General features: G+C 41.9%; 1 protein-coding gene across 6 annotated transcripts in view; it reads left to right on the forward strand.

Moving 5' to 3' along the window:
• Positions 1–3,315: 3,315 nt before the first annotated feature.
• Positions 3,316–16,778, forward strand: part of LOC114786748 (protein phosphatase 1 regulatory subunit 29-like) — a 73,120-nt gene continuing 59,657 nt past the window's right edge. For 2 of the 6 annotated variants that reach the window (XM_028974155.1, XM_028974154.1), the window contains exons 1-2: positions 3,316–3,396; positions 3,764–3,837. The gene's annotated coding sequence lies outside the window, so the exon portion shown is untranslated. Of the gene's footprint in view, positions 3,397–3,708; positions 3,838–16,778 lie in introns of those variants that run through there. The other 4 variants (XM_028974157.1, XM_028974156.1, XM_028974160.1 and 1 more) reach the window with 4 other exon arrangements.

Raw genomic sequence — 16,778 nt, forward strand, 5'->3', positions numbered from 1 at the left:
AAATCTTTATTCTTTAAAATAATATATATATATATATTGTTAACCCATTTGGTAGTTTTCAACAAGCTTTGGCAGAATTCTTCATTTATGCAGAATCAGTAGAGTAAATTTGATGTAAGCATAACAGTTTTTATGTCTGTTTGGGATTATTGTTTATGAAATAATGACAAATACACAATGAATAATATTGAACATCCAGTTGTGCCCAAGAGTCAATTGTCCAGCTGTTTATTGTGATTTTGAAAGTTTTAAGGTAGTTCTCTTTCTTAATTGTTCCCATTTGTTTTGCAAAATGGTAGCAAAAAAGCCCAGAGCATGATGCTACCACCACCATGTTTGACAGCTGATACAGGTGTGAAGGTCTCAGCTTCACCCCTCCTAACTACTCAAACATACACTACATTGTAAAAAGAATTGGTAGGAGAGTGGTAGGAGTGGTACATAAGTCCATTCACTAAATTTCCTCTGGAGTAAATTTCCTGGGGTCAGCGCAAGCTGTTGATTTCTTGCAGACCTCCAAACGTCATGTGGCTTTCAGATGAACTCAAGCACAATCTATAGAGAGCTTCATGCAGTTTCCATCATGCGGTGGTGTAAAGCCACTGGAAAAATGCTCTACTGAGTGACTAAATCACACTTCTGATCTAAAACTTGAATGTAGACACTGGTGTTCCTGGGACATTTCTGAACATACTAACCAGTTTCCTTTCAGCTGATGGTTTGTGTTTGTGTCTTCTGCAGATAAAAATGCAGCACCTTCCAGTAACGTGTACTTACGTACAATTGTCTGGATTCACGATACAGTTGTGTAGAAGTGGCTCAAAGAGACCTTTCATGATGTGTAAATCTATGATTCTCTTCACTGAGCCCTGTGGACATTCCCATTGTTCTGAGGTTTCATCAATCCATTGAGTGCTGTCAGGAAAAATGAAAAAGTTCTTTTTATGCTGGCACAGAGAGGCTAGCAGCTGTACTCAATCATGATCACTAATGAGAGGTTAATTGGCCTTGGCCTTGTCACGTTAACAGACAGTGTACAACCTTTTGCACCTGTGTGGATTTTAGAAAAATAAAAGTCTGCACCATTTTTTAAAAAATGATTATACTGTAGATGTGGGTTCAATGATCTTATTGTTCAGCTGGGATGAACACCAAGCAGCATTCATTTTATGCCCAGGCACCTGCTTCTCTATTCAAAGAGCTCTGCTTTCTATTGCAGGTAATCATACACACTTACACTACTGTATTCCAATAAAAGTAATGGAGGCTGCTTAAAACAAAGCATGTATTAAATGCAGATGGCTTTTTTTTTTTACATCAAAAGTAATGTTTACTCTCAACAGAGTGCACTTTGATGCTGTATTAATGTTCGGAAAATCTTTGGCACAAACAAATAAAGTGATTGGTGAAAACTACATTTTTTGTGATGTTTGTTGCTCAGAATGCACCGTACAGACCGTTCTGCAGTGACTCACGGTTCTCAGCCTATTACCATTTCATGCCCCATGGGGTGAAGCTTTCACTTTTAATTGTTCTTTGTTTATTACGGTCAATAGAACACGAATGAGCATGGAAAGGGGATGCTGGCTGGTGGTTGTGGACCAATTTCCCATATGATTAACACAGCAATGTGTCATAGTTAAACATTAGGTGTCACTGTGAAAAGTGTAAGTCTATGCAAGGAAAATATGTAACATATTTTGTATGGCTATAAAATGGTTTGATTAGTATTACTTATACTGGCTATGCCTACTCTCTTAATTCGTGTTTTAGGATAACATTAATTGTTTCCATAGTGCAGTTTTTACTCTTACAATCACAATGGAGGGAAGCTTATGTTATCTTATTGAAATAAAAATCTTGTTTATCATAGAGCATGTGTGAAATTTGAAATTGTAGATATGCTATGATATTACATGATACTGAGGGTGTCATGACACCAGGGCAGGGGATGACCTGGGTGCTGTTTATTGTAATATGGCACAAACAAATGTATAGGAATGTACTTAGGGGAAGGTGGAAATGGGGAAAAGAAAGTCTCACTCACACGGGACACGTTCCACACTCGCACCACATATGAAACTACAAAACAACACCATTAACTTACACAAACCATACCCCAGAGTCCTTGACTGGCTGGTGCGGCTGGGACTTCCCTGTGGCCACACGACAGGAATTCACAGGGAATGCCCCGACAACCCTTTAAAACCACTGGCAAGGACCGCATCGAACCTTGCCAGGGCACCAAACACACACACACCACACTCTCTCACACACTCTCACCACGCACACACACACACAGTGACAGACAGATGGCATAGACCGGACAAGGAACACTGGTGCAGGTATTCCTTTAAAGGAGGGGGAACGGATGTAGGGAATTGGGATGGGTGGGGCCTGACCTCACGGCCAGCTCATGCTGGACGCAGGGGAGGGTACTTTGCACCGCCATCCATGAGCATCATATGTACACGCCCCTCTCCCTTTTCTGCCAAAATAGCCCACCTTATACACCAAAGCATCACATTGCCTGCTTCCCATAGTGCATCCAGATGCCACGTAATCCCCAGGTAAGTAACGCACAGGCACCCAGGCATCCTCAGAGCAGAATACAATTCTTCCTTTGTACTCGTGTGTCCACTGTTGAGGTTTGTGGTGGTGCAGGTGGGACAGCATGAGCACCCTGAGCAGTCAGCGACTATGCAGCCCCAACCACAACAAACTGTACGCTGTGTTCTGACACCTTCCTATCACAACCGAAAAAGCCCACGTTGTCTTGACCTGCCTTGCTATGACCCAGCTGAACAGCCATTCCAACTAGGCCCTCAAAGTCAGAGTAAACTTTATTGTCATCTTCGCTATATACAGCCCAGTACATAGAAAGGCGAGACACAGAGGCTCCGGTTACAGTAAAACAAGATCAGATAGGACACAGAGTAGACGTATTTCATCAAAGTCCCTGAGAGGTTCACTGGCTTCCTAATATATCCCACCCACTGCTAGGTATGACTGTAACCAAATAATCAATGTTGTTCAATGTTGTCATGATGTGGTGGTAATAGCTGATCAGTGTTCTTTCCTTTATTCTGGTTCTGTGGTACAGTTTATCTCTGGTAAGAATGTGGTTTAATATCTAATTATCAAACCAGGGTTGTCTGTGTGTTGCCTAATCTCGAACATGCATTTTTTTTTTACAGCCATGAAGCATTTCTGCTGCTAAGCCACAGACCAATCCTGTACAGCCATTCATGTATTTGGTGAATGGGAAGACGCCCAACTCTCCTTCCGCCCTCCTGCATTACAGCACTGGGCGTGTGGAAGCCAGCAGTCCAGCCGACTCTGCCAGATGTTGCAGGGGAGCAGGCGGAAAAGAAGAAGCAAGAGAAGGGAGACTGGGTTAGTGATCACTGATGGGTGGGGGGTATCTGCTACGTGCTTGGAGTTCCAAGCAGCGTGTGTGTGTGTACGCACACACACACACACACACACACACACACACACACACACAAAGTACACAGCTTGTTTAATATGAGTGAGATCCATGTGATCCAATGTGATCCAATGATGATTATTGTGACACAAGCGCTGACGATTAGGGGCACAAGTAGCGTCTCTTATACACACACGGACTCTGGCGTCACACCAGATCGCGAGTTGCAATCCACCTAATGTGTCTGGAGCACCCCCCCCCCCTCTCTCTCTCACCCAGTCGCTATCTGCTCTCTCTCTCTCTCTCTCCCGTGTCTGTGTGTGTGTGTGTCAGCCCGCAGCTCCGGTATCGGGATAATAACCGGGCTCGGTCCTCAGCACACGTCGCGGAGCAGCAGCTGCTTGTAGGTACAGTTCCATCTTTTTTATCTATTATGCCCGAGACGTGTCGTGGTATTCGGTGGCTGGTCGGACCGAGGAAGAGTATGCGGCCACCTGCATGATGTGATTTGTAATACGGGGCGAATGCAACGTGTTTCGTTTCAGGGGCTGAACGGCGCTGCGAATATCATTTGAAATAAATATGTTGGGTTTTTTTTTGTCACAGCGGCACATTGTGCGGGGCAGGCTGTTGAAGTTTGAGCCGCTGAGCTCCGTCCATCATCCTGCCAATCAACACTTTCAATTCCGCACTTCTGTCACGTCTCTCTCTCCCTTCATGAGGGACTGTGAGACAGAGAGATAAAGGGAAAGGGAGAGAGTGTGTGTGTATGTGTGTGTCTGAGAGAGAGAGAGTTGCTCTGTGTGTGTGAGACCATGTGTGTGTGAGAGAGAGGGTGTGTGTGTGTGAGATAGGGTGTGTGTGAGAGAGAGAGAGTCGCTCTGTGAGAGTGTATATGTGTGAGAGACATAGTCCTTTTTTGTTTGTCTGTGTGTGTGAGTGAGAGAGTCACTTTTTTTGTGTGTGTGAGAGTGTGTGTGTAAGAGAGAGAGTCACTTTGTGTGTGTGTGTGAGGGAGAGAGTTGCTTATGTGTTTGTGTGTGATTGAGAGTCACTCTGATTGTGTGTGTGAGAGTGTGTGTGTGTGAGAGATAGTCTCTTTGTGTGTGTGAGAGAGAGATAGAGTGTGTGTGTGTGTGAGTGAGAGTAGCTCTGATTGTGTGTGTGAGAGAGTGTGTATGTGAGAGAGAAAGAGAGTGAGAGAGAGTTGCTTTGTGTGTGTGAGTGAGAGAGTCGCTCTGATTTTATGTGAGAGAGAGAGTGTGGGTGTGAGTGAGATAGAGAGTCACTTTTGTTTGTGTGTGTGTGAGAGAGATAGAGTGTGTGTGTGCGTGAGAGAGAGAGAGAGAGAGAGAGAGAGAGAGAGAGAGAGATTGCCCATAGCTTGATTTATAAGCGCAGCGACTGGTGATGCCTGGGGTCTCCAGCTTGGCTGGTCGCCATTTGAACACATGTAGAGGAATGATAAGCGGACGATAAGACAGAAGAGCTGTAAATGAGGAGAACAACTCCTATTGATGAGATTTTTCTTTAAATTAAGCAGCAGTGCTAAGGACTATTCCTTCCTTTTAAAATTTGTTTACCCCCAGCCAACTCAACAAGTGATGGGGTACCTTGAATAGTTTCTGAGAGGTCATTATTTTCTTGAGCCATGACCCTAACAGAAAAGATTTTTCAGTTCTCACCCAGCACACACAATCCAATAATGCTGGCCTAGACATAACAGTGCTTAATGACGGGGCCTTTGACCTGCCGTTCGACAAGTGCGTCATCCACATGGCAGATCAAATCAGAAGCTCTGACGGTGAGGCACGCACACACACACACACACACACACACACACACACAGGTTGAGGATGCAGTTATATCAGAGCAATGCTCATCCATCAGATCTAATAAGTCAAGCTTGCTTCCTGTCCGGTTCTGGTTGTTGCGATTGCGCCGACGTATAATCCTGAACAAATTCGATAAATAGTTTAAGTGTATAGGAAGAGCAGGGCATGGAGACAGTCATGTCAGAGGATCATGACAGAGGAATTACTGACATGAACATAAGAAAGTCAAATATGTAAATATACCAAAATGGGTTACGATTCAAATTACATCATTGTTTATTGAAATTGAGTGCCATTCAGTGTGATTCAGAGGGCCATATGCAGAACCATATCTTTTAAAATAGCGTAATTGCTCCAAACATTTAAATCAGGGTCCACTGCAACACCTGACAAGTACCCTGACAGCAACATGTGGAGGTCTGTCCAGCCCTCCATAACTGACCCATTATTAAAAAAAATTTGTGTGAACAGCTAAAACTCTATTGTATTCCTCAAAGCATCCACATGAATGCAGGACCATCATGCTGCCTCTGCTGGCTCATCTTCTTCTCGTAGTGCATATTGCTGCCAGGTTACTCACTTGGGAAGCAACCATCACACGACCAGCCAATGTGATTCATTAGACCAGACCACTTAATTACGTTGTCCCTGTCGCTGGGGTCTTGACCACTGCAGACTGAGGGTGCTTTCGCACCATAGTTCGTTTGCTTTGGTCCAAATCAGTCGGACTGTGTTTGCATGAAATTGGAGAGACATGGTGGAAGTAAATTTACATGGGTTGGTTCTTGCTCTGTCAATTTTATATTATATACATTGACCACATCAGGCAAAACACACATCATGAAAATGGTTAAGTCTCAAAAACAATATGCTAATGCACTGAAGTCGCCAAAGGCAAATAACAAGACAACACAGGCGGTGGCGTGCATTAATCATACAAAACTGTATGGGCTCTCAAAGACATGGAAATGTACCCATAATTCACTGTTCTCAAATCATGCCTTGATTTGGTTCTGTGTGATTCTCACCAGGTGGACTGCACCAGAGTTTGTGGGTCTTGGTGCGGTTGTTTTGGTGTGCACCCATGAAATGGATGAAACAAACTACAAACAAACAGTCAAGTGAAAGTGAAGTGATTGTCATTGTGAAACTTTCAAGCATAGCACACGGTGACTCAACGAAATGTGAACCAGATGACCACAATGTCACAGGTTGAAACACCATTTACTTCCATTGTGTTCCTGATCAAGACACTTGTGAGTGTCTCCAGGGGGACTGTCCCTGTGACTACTGATAAGGCACTCTGTGCAAGGGCATCTGATAAATGACATAAATTTAAAAGTAAATTGAATATATACCACACAGTGCCATTTGCCAGTTTAAGATAATTACTTAATTTAAGTTATCCACTTCTCCTATCATTGGACAATGTTATGGCAGTGTTGTGGGACAGTGGTGGCCTAGCGGTTAAGGAAGTGGCCCCGTAATCAGAAGGTTGCCGGTTCGAATCATTACATTTATAGGGAGTGCAGAATTATTAGGCAAATGAGTATTTTGTCCACATCATCCTCTTCATGCATGTTGTCTTACTCCAAGCTGTATAGGCTCGAAAGCCTACTACCAATTAAGCATATTAGGTGATGTGCATCTCTGTAATGAGAAAGGGTGTGGTCTAATGACATCAACACCCTATATCAGGTGTGCATAATTATTAGGCAACTTCCTTTCCTTTGGCAAAATGGGTCAAAAGAAGGACTTGACAGGCTCAGAAAAGTCAAAAATAGTGAGAGGGATGCAGCACTCTTAAAATTGCAAAGCTTCTGAAGCATGATCATCGAACAATCAAGCGTTTCATTCAAAATAGTCAACAGGGTCGCAAGAAGCATGTGGAAAAACCAAGGCACAAAATAACTGCCCATGAACTGAGAAAAGTCAAGCGTGCAGATGCCAAGATGCCACTTGCCACCAGTTTGGCCATATTTCACAGCTGCAACATCACTGGAGTGCCCAAAAGCACAAGGTGTGCAATACTCAGAGACATGGCCAAGGTAAGAAAGGCTGAAAGACGACCACCACTGAACAAGACACACAAGCTGAAACGTCAAGACTGGGCCAATATCTCAAGACTGATTTTTCTAAGGTTTTATGGACTGATGAAATGAGAGTGAGTCTTGATGGGCCAGATGGATGGGCCCGTGGCTGGATTGGTAAAGGGCAGAGAGCTCCAGTCCGACTCAGACGCCAGCAAGGTGGAGGTGGAGTACTGGTTTGGGCTGGTATCATCAAAGATGAGCTTGAGGGGCCTTTTTGGGTTGAAGATGGAGTCAAGCTCAACTCACAGTCCTACTGCCAGCTTCTGGTACAGGAAGAAGTCTGCATCCTTCAAGAAAAACATGATTTTCATGCAGGACAATGCCCCATCACATGCGTCCAAGTACTTCACAGAGTGGCTGGCAAGAAAGGGTATAAAAGAAGAAAAACTAATGACATGGCCTCCTTGTTCACCTGATCTGAACCCCATTGAGAACCTTTGCTCCATCATCAAATGTGAGATTTACAAGGAGGGAAAACAGTACACCTCTCTGAACAGTGTCTGGGAGGCTGTGGTTGCTGCTGCACGCAATGTTGATGGTGAACAGATCAAAACACTGACAGAATCCATGGATGGCAGGCTTTTGAGTGTCCTTGCAAAGAAAGGTGGCTATATTGGTTGCTGATTTGTTTTTGTTTTGTTTTTGAATGTCAGAAATGTATATTTGTGAATGTGGAGATGTTATATTGGTTTCACTGGTAAAAAAAATAATTGAAATGGGTATATATTTGTTTTTTGTTAAGTTGCCTAATAATTATGCACAGTAATGGTGACCTGCACACACAGATATCCCCCTAAAATAGCTAAAAATAAAAACAAACTAAAAACTACTTCCAAAAACATTCAGCTTTGATATTAATGAGTTTTTTTGGGTTCATTGAGAACATGGTTGTTGTTCAATAATAAAATTATTCCTCAAAAATACAACTTGCCTAATAATTCTGCACTCCCTGTACATTTACAGCATTTATCAGACGCCCTTATCCAGAGCGACTTACAATGAGCAGTTACAGGGACAGTCCCCCTGGAGCAGTTTAGGGTTAAGTGTCTTGCTCAGGGACACAATGGTAGTAAGCGGGATTTGAACCTGGGTCTTCTGGTTCATAGGCAAGTGTGTTACCCACTAGGCTACTACCACCCTTGTGGTACCACCCCTACCACCCTTGAATCCTGAACCGAGGTGCCAAAGAGGTACCACTGGCCAAGGCAGCGTCCCCACACACTGCTCCCCGAGTGTCTGTCATGGCTGCCCACTGCTCACTAAGGGTGATGGTTAAAAGTAGAGGACACATTTTGTTGTGTGCACCGTGTGCTGTGTATCACAATGACAATCACTTCACTTTCATTTTCACTTCACTTATGGCAAATTGGTGTATGTTTTCTGGTGCTTTATTTATGCTCATTGCATTCTACTTTATTTTGCCCATTCTCATTATCTCTCTTTATTTTTGCTTGCTGCCTGATATCTGAGCTCTAAGCCCTTTCCATATTTGCCATTTCTGCTGGAGGTAAATGTGCAAAGCCGGATTTTATCCCTTATCTTGGTTAGGATAGACGTCATGATTATCCAGAAGGCATTAGGCAAGGATAATGCCTTTTTGGACAGTCCTGATTTGTGGCCTAAATTAGCTAGCTAACTGAGAAACCCTGTTTTGTGAAATACTCTGCTGGTTCCATTATGCTTTCTACTGTGAGCAAAAGCCATTGTTTTGTTCGAGTACCCAGCAAGAGGGGTTATGCAGAGGTGGGCTTCATATGGTAAAACGAAACGGTTGTAATGTTATTAATAATTTTTAAAAAGGAGCCAGTGATCTTAACAAGAAGGTGCCAAACAAATTTCTTAGGGACACCAGAAAAGTTATGAATATATTTTTACCCGAACTGAATAATTTTTTAACCTGACAGAGTTCAAGATTCCCCAGATCAGTAAATCTGTGGGATGTGGTCCATAGAGGCCAAATTTTGCAATTTACATAGCTGCAGAGCTGGTGTGGAATCCATGCCTCCATGTTCCAGAGTTGTTGTGGTAGAAAATCAGAGTAAGCCGGTTGAGGCTAATTGGTGCCTGCAGTGAAATCGAGATACAGTATCAAAGAACACATTTCTATTCCAGTTTATCATCTGCATAAAGATTACAGCTTTTGTTTTGCAGGTGACCTGGCATTGCCCAACATTTTGGTTGTCTTTAGTAACAGAGATTTCAGTGTCATCCTGTCCAAGGAAAGGAAAGAACAGTCGGAATTCAAACCTAATGGTAACATGTAGGAGAGATAATTCAAGTGTAAAATAAAATTTGATTAATTTTTGCCTCATCTAATTCACTTTCACTTCTTGTGCAATTTACTTGTGTGTCATCCATCCACTGCATGCACACTTTCACCCTTTACATCACTGTACCTTTACCTAGCCTACCCTTACTCCTACTTTGATTCGGTTGTTGATATTAAAAAAATTAATGACTTGAAATATAAAACAAAAGGCTGTTGACTGGTATAGTACAGTTTTGATCAACCTACAGGCATCTGCTTAATATTCTTTAGTAGAATATTCAACTCAAACCTCGGTTTCTCTTCAGTGGGCTGGCTGGTCTGGCCTCTACAGGGAATATTCTTCAAACCTCTTGCTAGGATGAGTCAGATTTAAAGCGGAACAGCAGCACTTCAGTTAAAGCTTGAGATTCCTTTTCCAATATCTCCCAACTTAGTACAGCATAAGATAAATGAAGACTCTGATCCTTGGTCAGGCTTTCCCATATGAGTCATTTTATGAACACTGACCCAGGTCAGCAAAGACTCTTAATGCATTTGAGGTCTGAGGATGCTGTGATAAAGTGTGGAGAAGTGAGATGGCCTTCTCCAACAAAGCCATTCTCAGTCATCCACAGAGAGAAAAAAACTGATACAGTGAATGAGACATGCACATAGACAGTAATCCATTCAATTTCAAGGTTCTCACCTGGAACTTAGAAATACACCACTGCGCAAGTCATTCTCAATGCTCTCCCATCATATATTTAAATACAAGTATAGCATACTTTACTTGAACTCTATACTTGAACTCAAGTATAGGGTTCAGGTATACTTCTGAAATATTGATCTGGCCAGATATGTAGCAGAGAAGGTTGTTAGTCAGTGTCAACTGTTTTGGTGTTAATTAAATTAACAGGAGCCCTAATGAGATTACTCCAAAAACAGGAATGGAATAAGTCACAAGAGCATGGAGGAGATTCCAGGAGACAGGCAGTTCCAGTTGGAGCCCTGGACATAGTCGTTAAAACCCATCAGCAAGACCAGTATCTGCTTCTTTGTGCAAAGAGAAATAGGATGAGTCTTGCCAGAGACCTACAAAGTGACCTCCGGTGGGCCACAGGCGTGACTTTCTCTAGCCAAACCATTAGAAACAGACTTCATGAAGATCCTGTGCTGACTGCTTGGCACTGAGGATCTCAATTGGCATTTGCCAGAGACAACCAGAGTTGGCAAGTATGGCACAGCATAATGTGCTTTTCACAGATGAGAGCAGGTTCACTACATAAATGAGAGCAGGTTTAACATAAATAAATGATCTGTAGAAGCTGCGGAGAACATTACCAAGACTACTTGTTCTAAGTGTTGTCAGTGAACAGGCTGTAAAAGTTTAGGCTGCAGACACTCAGCATTGAAAATCTGGGAAATATTCTATAACAGTGGTGAAGTTGTCATTGTTTGTGTCAAATAAGTTGTGAATTTGTTGTAACAGATGAGGACTTTGTGCTTGAAGTGATGATCAGAGCTCCTATGAATGGGATCAACGAAAAGATTTTGTTACAAGTAGCAGAATAACCTGAAGAATTCTATGATGCCTTTTCATTGGGTGTTGTGTTACAATTTACCCAGAAACAATACTGTTATTTTCTGATTGGCTGGTAAGAGACAGGCTCTAGGGATTCAGTGGAGACGCGCCTGTTTCAAAGTGGGGCGCTACTGCTATGGTCTGCAAAATATTGGGTGACAGGAGTGCATGACAAAAGACCTCGGTGTAACAGTGATGCCCTAGTCAGGATCTAATAGGAGATACCCCAGGACACCATTCGTCATCTCGTCGGTATGTGGGGGCCATACAAACTACCGAGTACCATTTTGAGTTGCTGCAATGACATTTCAGCAAATTGGACTAGCCTGTTGAATTAGTTTTTCAGTTTACATTTCTTGGTGACTTTGAATTAAGCCCTCTGTCGGTTGACAATTTTCATCAAATAATATTTAGCATTAATTTGTTTTCCCAGTTGAGATCTGCTGTGTTTTCAAAAATCAATATTTTTTTTGGTGTATTTACTTTATAATTATTAATCCTAGAATATCTTGCAATATCATTTACAAATAAATTCCCTAAATGTGAATTGATTACTCTGGTGGGCTGGCACCCTGCCTTGGGTGAGTTCCTGCCCTGTGCTCAGGGTTCTAGCCGCCGCGACCCTGAGAAATAGGACTATGCAAATAAGGTTAGTGAGTGAGTGAACTAACTGCATAATGCTGATGAAACAGAAAAGGCACAAGTGCAGTCTATGGTGTGCACATAACAGGTACTTGACTGGTCTTACTAATCAATAGACTTGGGCCCTATAGTCGTAAGACAAAAAGGAATGATTTTTCCCAGGGTCCTCAAAGCCTAAAGTAAAGCTTGGATCGAAAGGAATGGGCTGCTTATGTGAAGTTTTGTTCTGTTTCTCTGTCAACAGGCGATGCCTACAGTTGTTTGAAAGTGAAGTGATTGTCATTGTGAAACACTGCAGCACAGTACACGGTGCACGCAAGGAAATGTGTCCTCTGCTTTTAACCCATCTCCTTTGGTGAGCAGTGGGCAGACATGACAGGCGCCCGGGGACCAGTGTGTGGGGATGGTGCTTTGCTCAGTGGCATCCTCAGTGGCACCTTGGTGCATCAGGATTCGTATTGGCAACCTTCTGATTTCAGGGCCGCTTCCTTAACCACTGGTTTTCATCCACAGATTACCTGTTGGCAGTCAAATGGCAATCAAAGTCTGTTCCATTTTAATACAGAACAGATTACCTTTACACATTCCATGTGTAAACGACTGTCATAAGAGGCCTGTCCATGTCATCTCTATGGCAGAATTATAAATTATGAAGTGCTCATGGATTAGAACTGCCATATGTTTGAACATGCTTTGTACTTAAGACACTGTCAGTTTCCCATGTAACACTTTTCTCACCCTGTATTTATTGACATTATGTTTGAGCTTTTACTAAAGAAACACCAATCATCAATGTTTTTGAGGAGAACATAGTGAATTTACTTGTAAATAAAGATACTGGAAGTAAAATAATTTTGGGTCATTGCAATTACTAATGCATCAATAACTGTTTTATCAATGCTTTGCAGCCCTCTAAAAACTAAAATTTCCCCTAGGTTCTACCCTCAAAAGTCTTTTGGTCAGATAAGTATGCAATTAGGAAAATCAGAAACACATTATTTTAGAGCACTGAGATTTAAAATTCTAGAGTTAAACATCCTTTGTTTTTCTTCAATATCTTTTATTGCAAAGTTGCCCATACTGGGATTCAGCTAAAACCCTTAGAGTTTTTTTTTCATCAAGTTTGTGACAAATAAATATATAGTCAGATTTTCTCTATTGAATTCCCTCAAAAATCCTGCAGCTTACATCCCTCACATCCGTGAAAGTCAGAAAACCATTTAGAGCAGTGAAACGAGATTGCCCTTTGGCAAATATCTAGGGCCTGGCTTTCATAATAATAATTCAAAAACAAGACTCATTCAAATGGTCTGCAAACATGAAGAATGCAACAATGTACATCATGCTAAAATACCACAGAATGCCTGTTTATGTATTTTTTGTGTGTGTAAAATTATTAAGATTTAAATGTGCGTTGTTTAGGGTAATTCTTTCCAGAGTGTGAAGTTTGAAAGGGTGAATATATTTGAACAGCATGGACAACATGCTCTATCCTCTGATGGTTTGCTGCAAAACTCAACTTGGTTGGTTTGCTCTTAGATCCCAATTTATTGCATCAACTCAACCATGCAATCCCTTTCCTGCAGTTTTAATATGTACATATTTAAAACCAAGAATTTATGGCTATAAAGAATAGGAGTCTTAAATAAAAGAATACTTTTATATTGCCAGTACGATTTTGCTTAAATAGCAGGAAGTATGGCATGAATAGAACTATATTGTACATTATGTACATTATAGTATGTAAATAAGTATCAGTGTGATAAGAAATATGTTTAATACACATTTAATTTGAAATAGAAAATCACAATGCATTGAAGAAATATACTGTACATCAATTAAATAAAATTGATTAAATTAGACTTTAAAAGTGCCCGGGACACAGGCGGTTCACATTTTTAGTGTGAAGTTACTCCGTTCACGTGACCAGGAGCGATATGGAAGCGGAGTGACACGACTTCCTTAAAAGGGCAAGATGGCAAACACCAGTCGCCTTTCCCTTGTCTCGCCTGTTTTTCACAAACATCAGCTCCTGCTGAGCGTATATTCACAGAATAAATCTGCCTCCTTGTGCCACTCCGCACTGGTTTTTTTTTTCGTCCTACACATGCTCGCTCGCCTGTCCCGTCTGATTCTCGTAACAGAATGACTGAGCCAAACATTAATCATGCGGAGTTCGCTGCTTTGTGTGACCAGGTGTCCTGACAGGCGACATTAATTGAGCGATTGTCACAGTAGGTTAAAGTGAAGTGATTGTCACTTGTGAGTCACAGAAGCACAGCACACGGTGTACACAGTGAAATTTGTCCTCTGCATGACAGGCGCCCGGGGAGCAGTGTGTGGGGATGGTGCTTTGCTCAGTGGCACCTAAAAGCACCTGTGGCAGAATTTACATGAAATGGCTGTCAGGTGCTGACTGCACAGAGCGACGCTTCGGCACAAGGTCCTCCTCCATCTCCTGAGCCTAGTTTGGCTCTCCCGGAGCCCTGCAGCAGCACCATGGGGAGTGGCGAAGCCCTCTTACCCACTTTATCTTTGATTTTTGAGTTGCAGCCTAGCCACTACTCCTCTACCCAAAAAGATTTTAGCATCTGGAGAATTTCGCAATAATTTTTAAAGAAAGGTGATAAACCATGAACCAACTGGCAGTATTCCCTGCCCTGAAATGCTGTGTATGTGTCCAGTGAAAGCACTGAATTCCGTTTATGATGTGTCAGTTGCAAATATGACCTGAAAATTGGATGCTAGCGGATTTATTGGACTGGTACTGTCTGAACTGCGGTAGCCGGAATCTGATTCAGGACCGGAGGATCAACGCTGTTCCTCTCAGTCTGTAACAGAATGATTTTTCCTGCAGTATTTATAAGACAAGTACACAAGGCAACTTACACTGACAGGTGGGTACTCAATGCTGACAGCAGTTCCAACTTTCAGTGGGACTGGAGGGTGAGGGCAGGGGAGAGGCAATATTAGTATTTCCCTACTCACCAAAAACTGTAGATTATTTAAAGGAATTAAAAAATGGGCTCCAAACAACTGACATTAAGAGCTGTAATTGGGCCTAATAAGTTATACACTGGCCTAAGCTTGACAGAATTCAACCCGAGCATGACAGAATCCAACTCAACAGCTATTAAAGTACAGCTATTTAAAAGCCTGCCTTTCTTTGTTATCACTATGAGCAACACTCTTGCGATAATTAAAATGCATCACCTGACAACCGTGGCTGAGAAATGCACATCCAATTAACATTTCATTTAAAAAATGATCATTTAACAAAACTAATGTACAGCGTCTATGAATTGGCTGTTAAGGGTTGCTCATCAGGAATGTACCAAATTACTTTAACCTTGTGTCTGAAGTTACTTTAAACTTTTGACTTGGTTGAGTTTAAAGTAACATGGACATGGCAAGTGTATGAGAATCACATAAGCAACATGTAATATTGTTTGTAATGGAGTTGTAATAGAGTTTCCATCTTTGCAGATTTCCAGACTTTTTTTTAATTCTGTGGATTGCTGCTGAGCTAATGAATAGCAATATTTTTGCCTAATTGGATGTCCCTTGCCATATTTAGACAAGATATCACCAAAAATAACTGATCCATTTATTTACTATGCACCGTCTTTGATTTTTTGATGACGATGGATTGGCCACTTCTAGACTCTAGCATGAATTTAGCATGTGACTTATTCACTGTCAGGGAATGGTTAACTGGTGCACTGCCTTGGTTGTTTGCATCAGAAAGAATAATAATAATAATATAAAAATATATATTACACCGACAGATTCATGCATCAGTGGGTTAGCTCAGCAATAGCAAGAGCTAGAGCCTCACTTGCAGCTGACACCAGGGTATAGTTGAGTCACAGTAAGGGCTTCCGCTTTCTCAAATTTTCTGAATTCAAACTGAAGCACTGCAATGATAAAGTGAGGGCACCACCATGGAGATAATACCTCCATCAGATACACCGTTTCTGGAAAGCCTAAGGCAAGCGCTGTTGCCCCTTAATGATGCATCTCACAGTCAAAGCCACAGAGAAACAATGGTTTATTTTGAAAAAGGTGAAGTCTGGGAAAAAAAGAAAAAGGTGAAAGCCTTGCAGCACAGTGTACTGAAACAATACAAAAAAATCCTGGCAAAAAAACACCTCTTCACACTTTTAAATATATCTGCATATATATATTACACGGTTACATTTTTTCATACTTGCATCTATGCCACCCTCACTTTCACTACTCCTCATCAATTTAGCTTTTCTTCCATATCTCCTTTTCACCACATCGCTTTTGTTGCATTTCTCCTTTTGAGACATAATCCACAAATCATCTTCTTCCCCCGCCACCCACTTGTGCCCCTGACCATCTGCTGTCTGCCATGAGAAAGAGAGATAGACAGAGGGGGAGAAAGGTTGTGTTACGGTTTATGCGGTTGATGGGAAAGTGACAGACATCTAGACGTCACACAGATTAGAGTCATGTGCCACTTTTTACTTTTTAAAATATATTCATAGCATAATAAAAAAAGGAAAGGATTAGATGCAGGCTGTCAGATATGTGTGTTTGCCAGATGTCTGTAGTTTTCAGCAGTCTGTAATCCTGCTTGACGGCAGCCAGCAGTTTCCACTGGATGTACACACCTCTGCTGTAGCCCTCAATCTGTGTTGCCTTATCACCATTAGGAATGCACTGATACAGTGATAACACTTTTCTCTTTAGAGCTGTCTTCCCACATGCTGGTGCACAGGACAGCCGGCGTCTAGCAAAAGTCACGAAAGCATGGTACAATAAGATCTGCCTGGAAACCAAAAAATCTGTGGATTACCCTTATATTTTACATTTACGGCATTTATCAGACATCCTTATTCAGAGTGACTTACAATCAGTAGTTACAGGAACAGTCCCCCTGGAGCAAGTGTCTTGCTCAGGGACACAATGGTAATACATA

The sequence above is a fragment of the Denticeps clupeoides genome, chromosome 3 (genome assembly GCF_900700375.1).
Source record: "Denticeps clupeoides chromosome 3, fDenClu1.1, whole genome shotgun sequence".
Taxonomy (NCBI): Eukaryota; Metazoa; Chordata; class Actinopteri; order Clupeiformes; family Denticipitidae; genus Denticeps; species Denticeps clupeoides.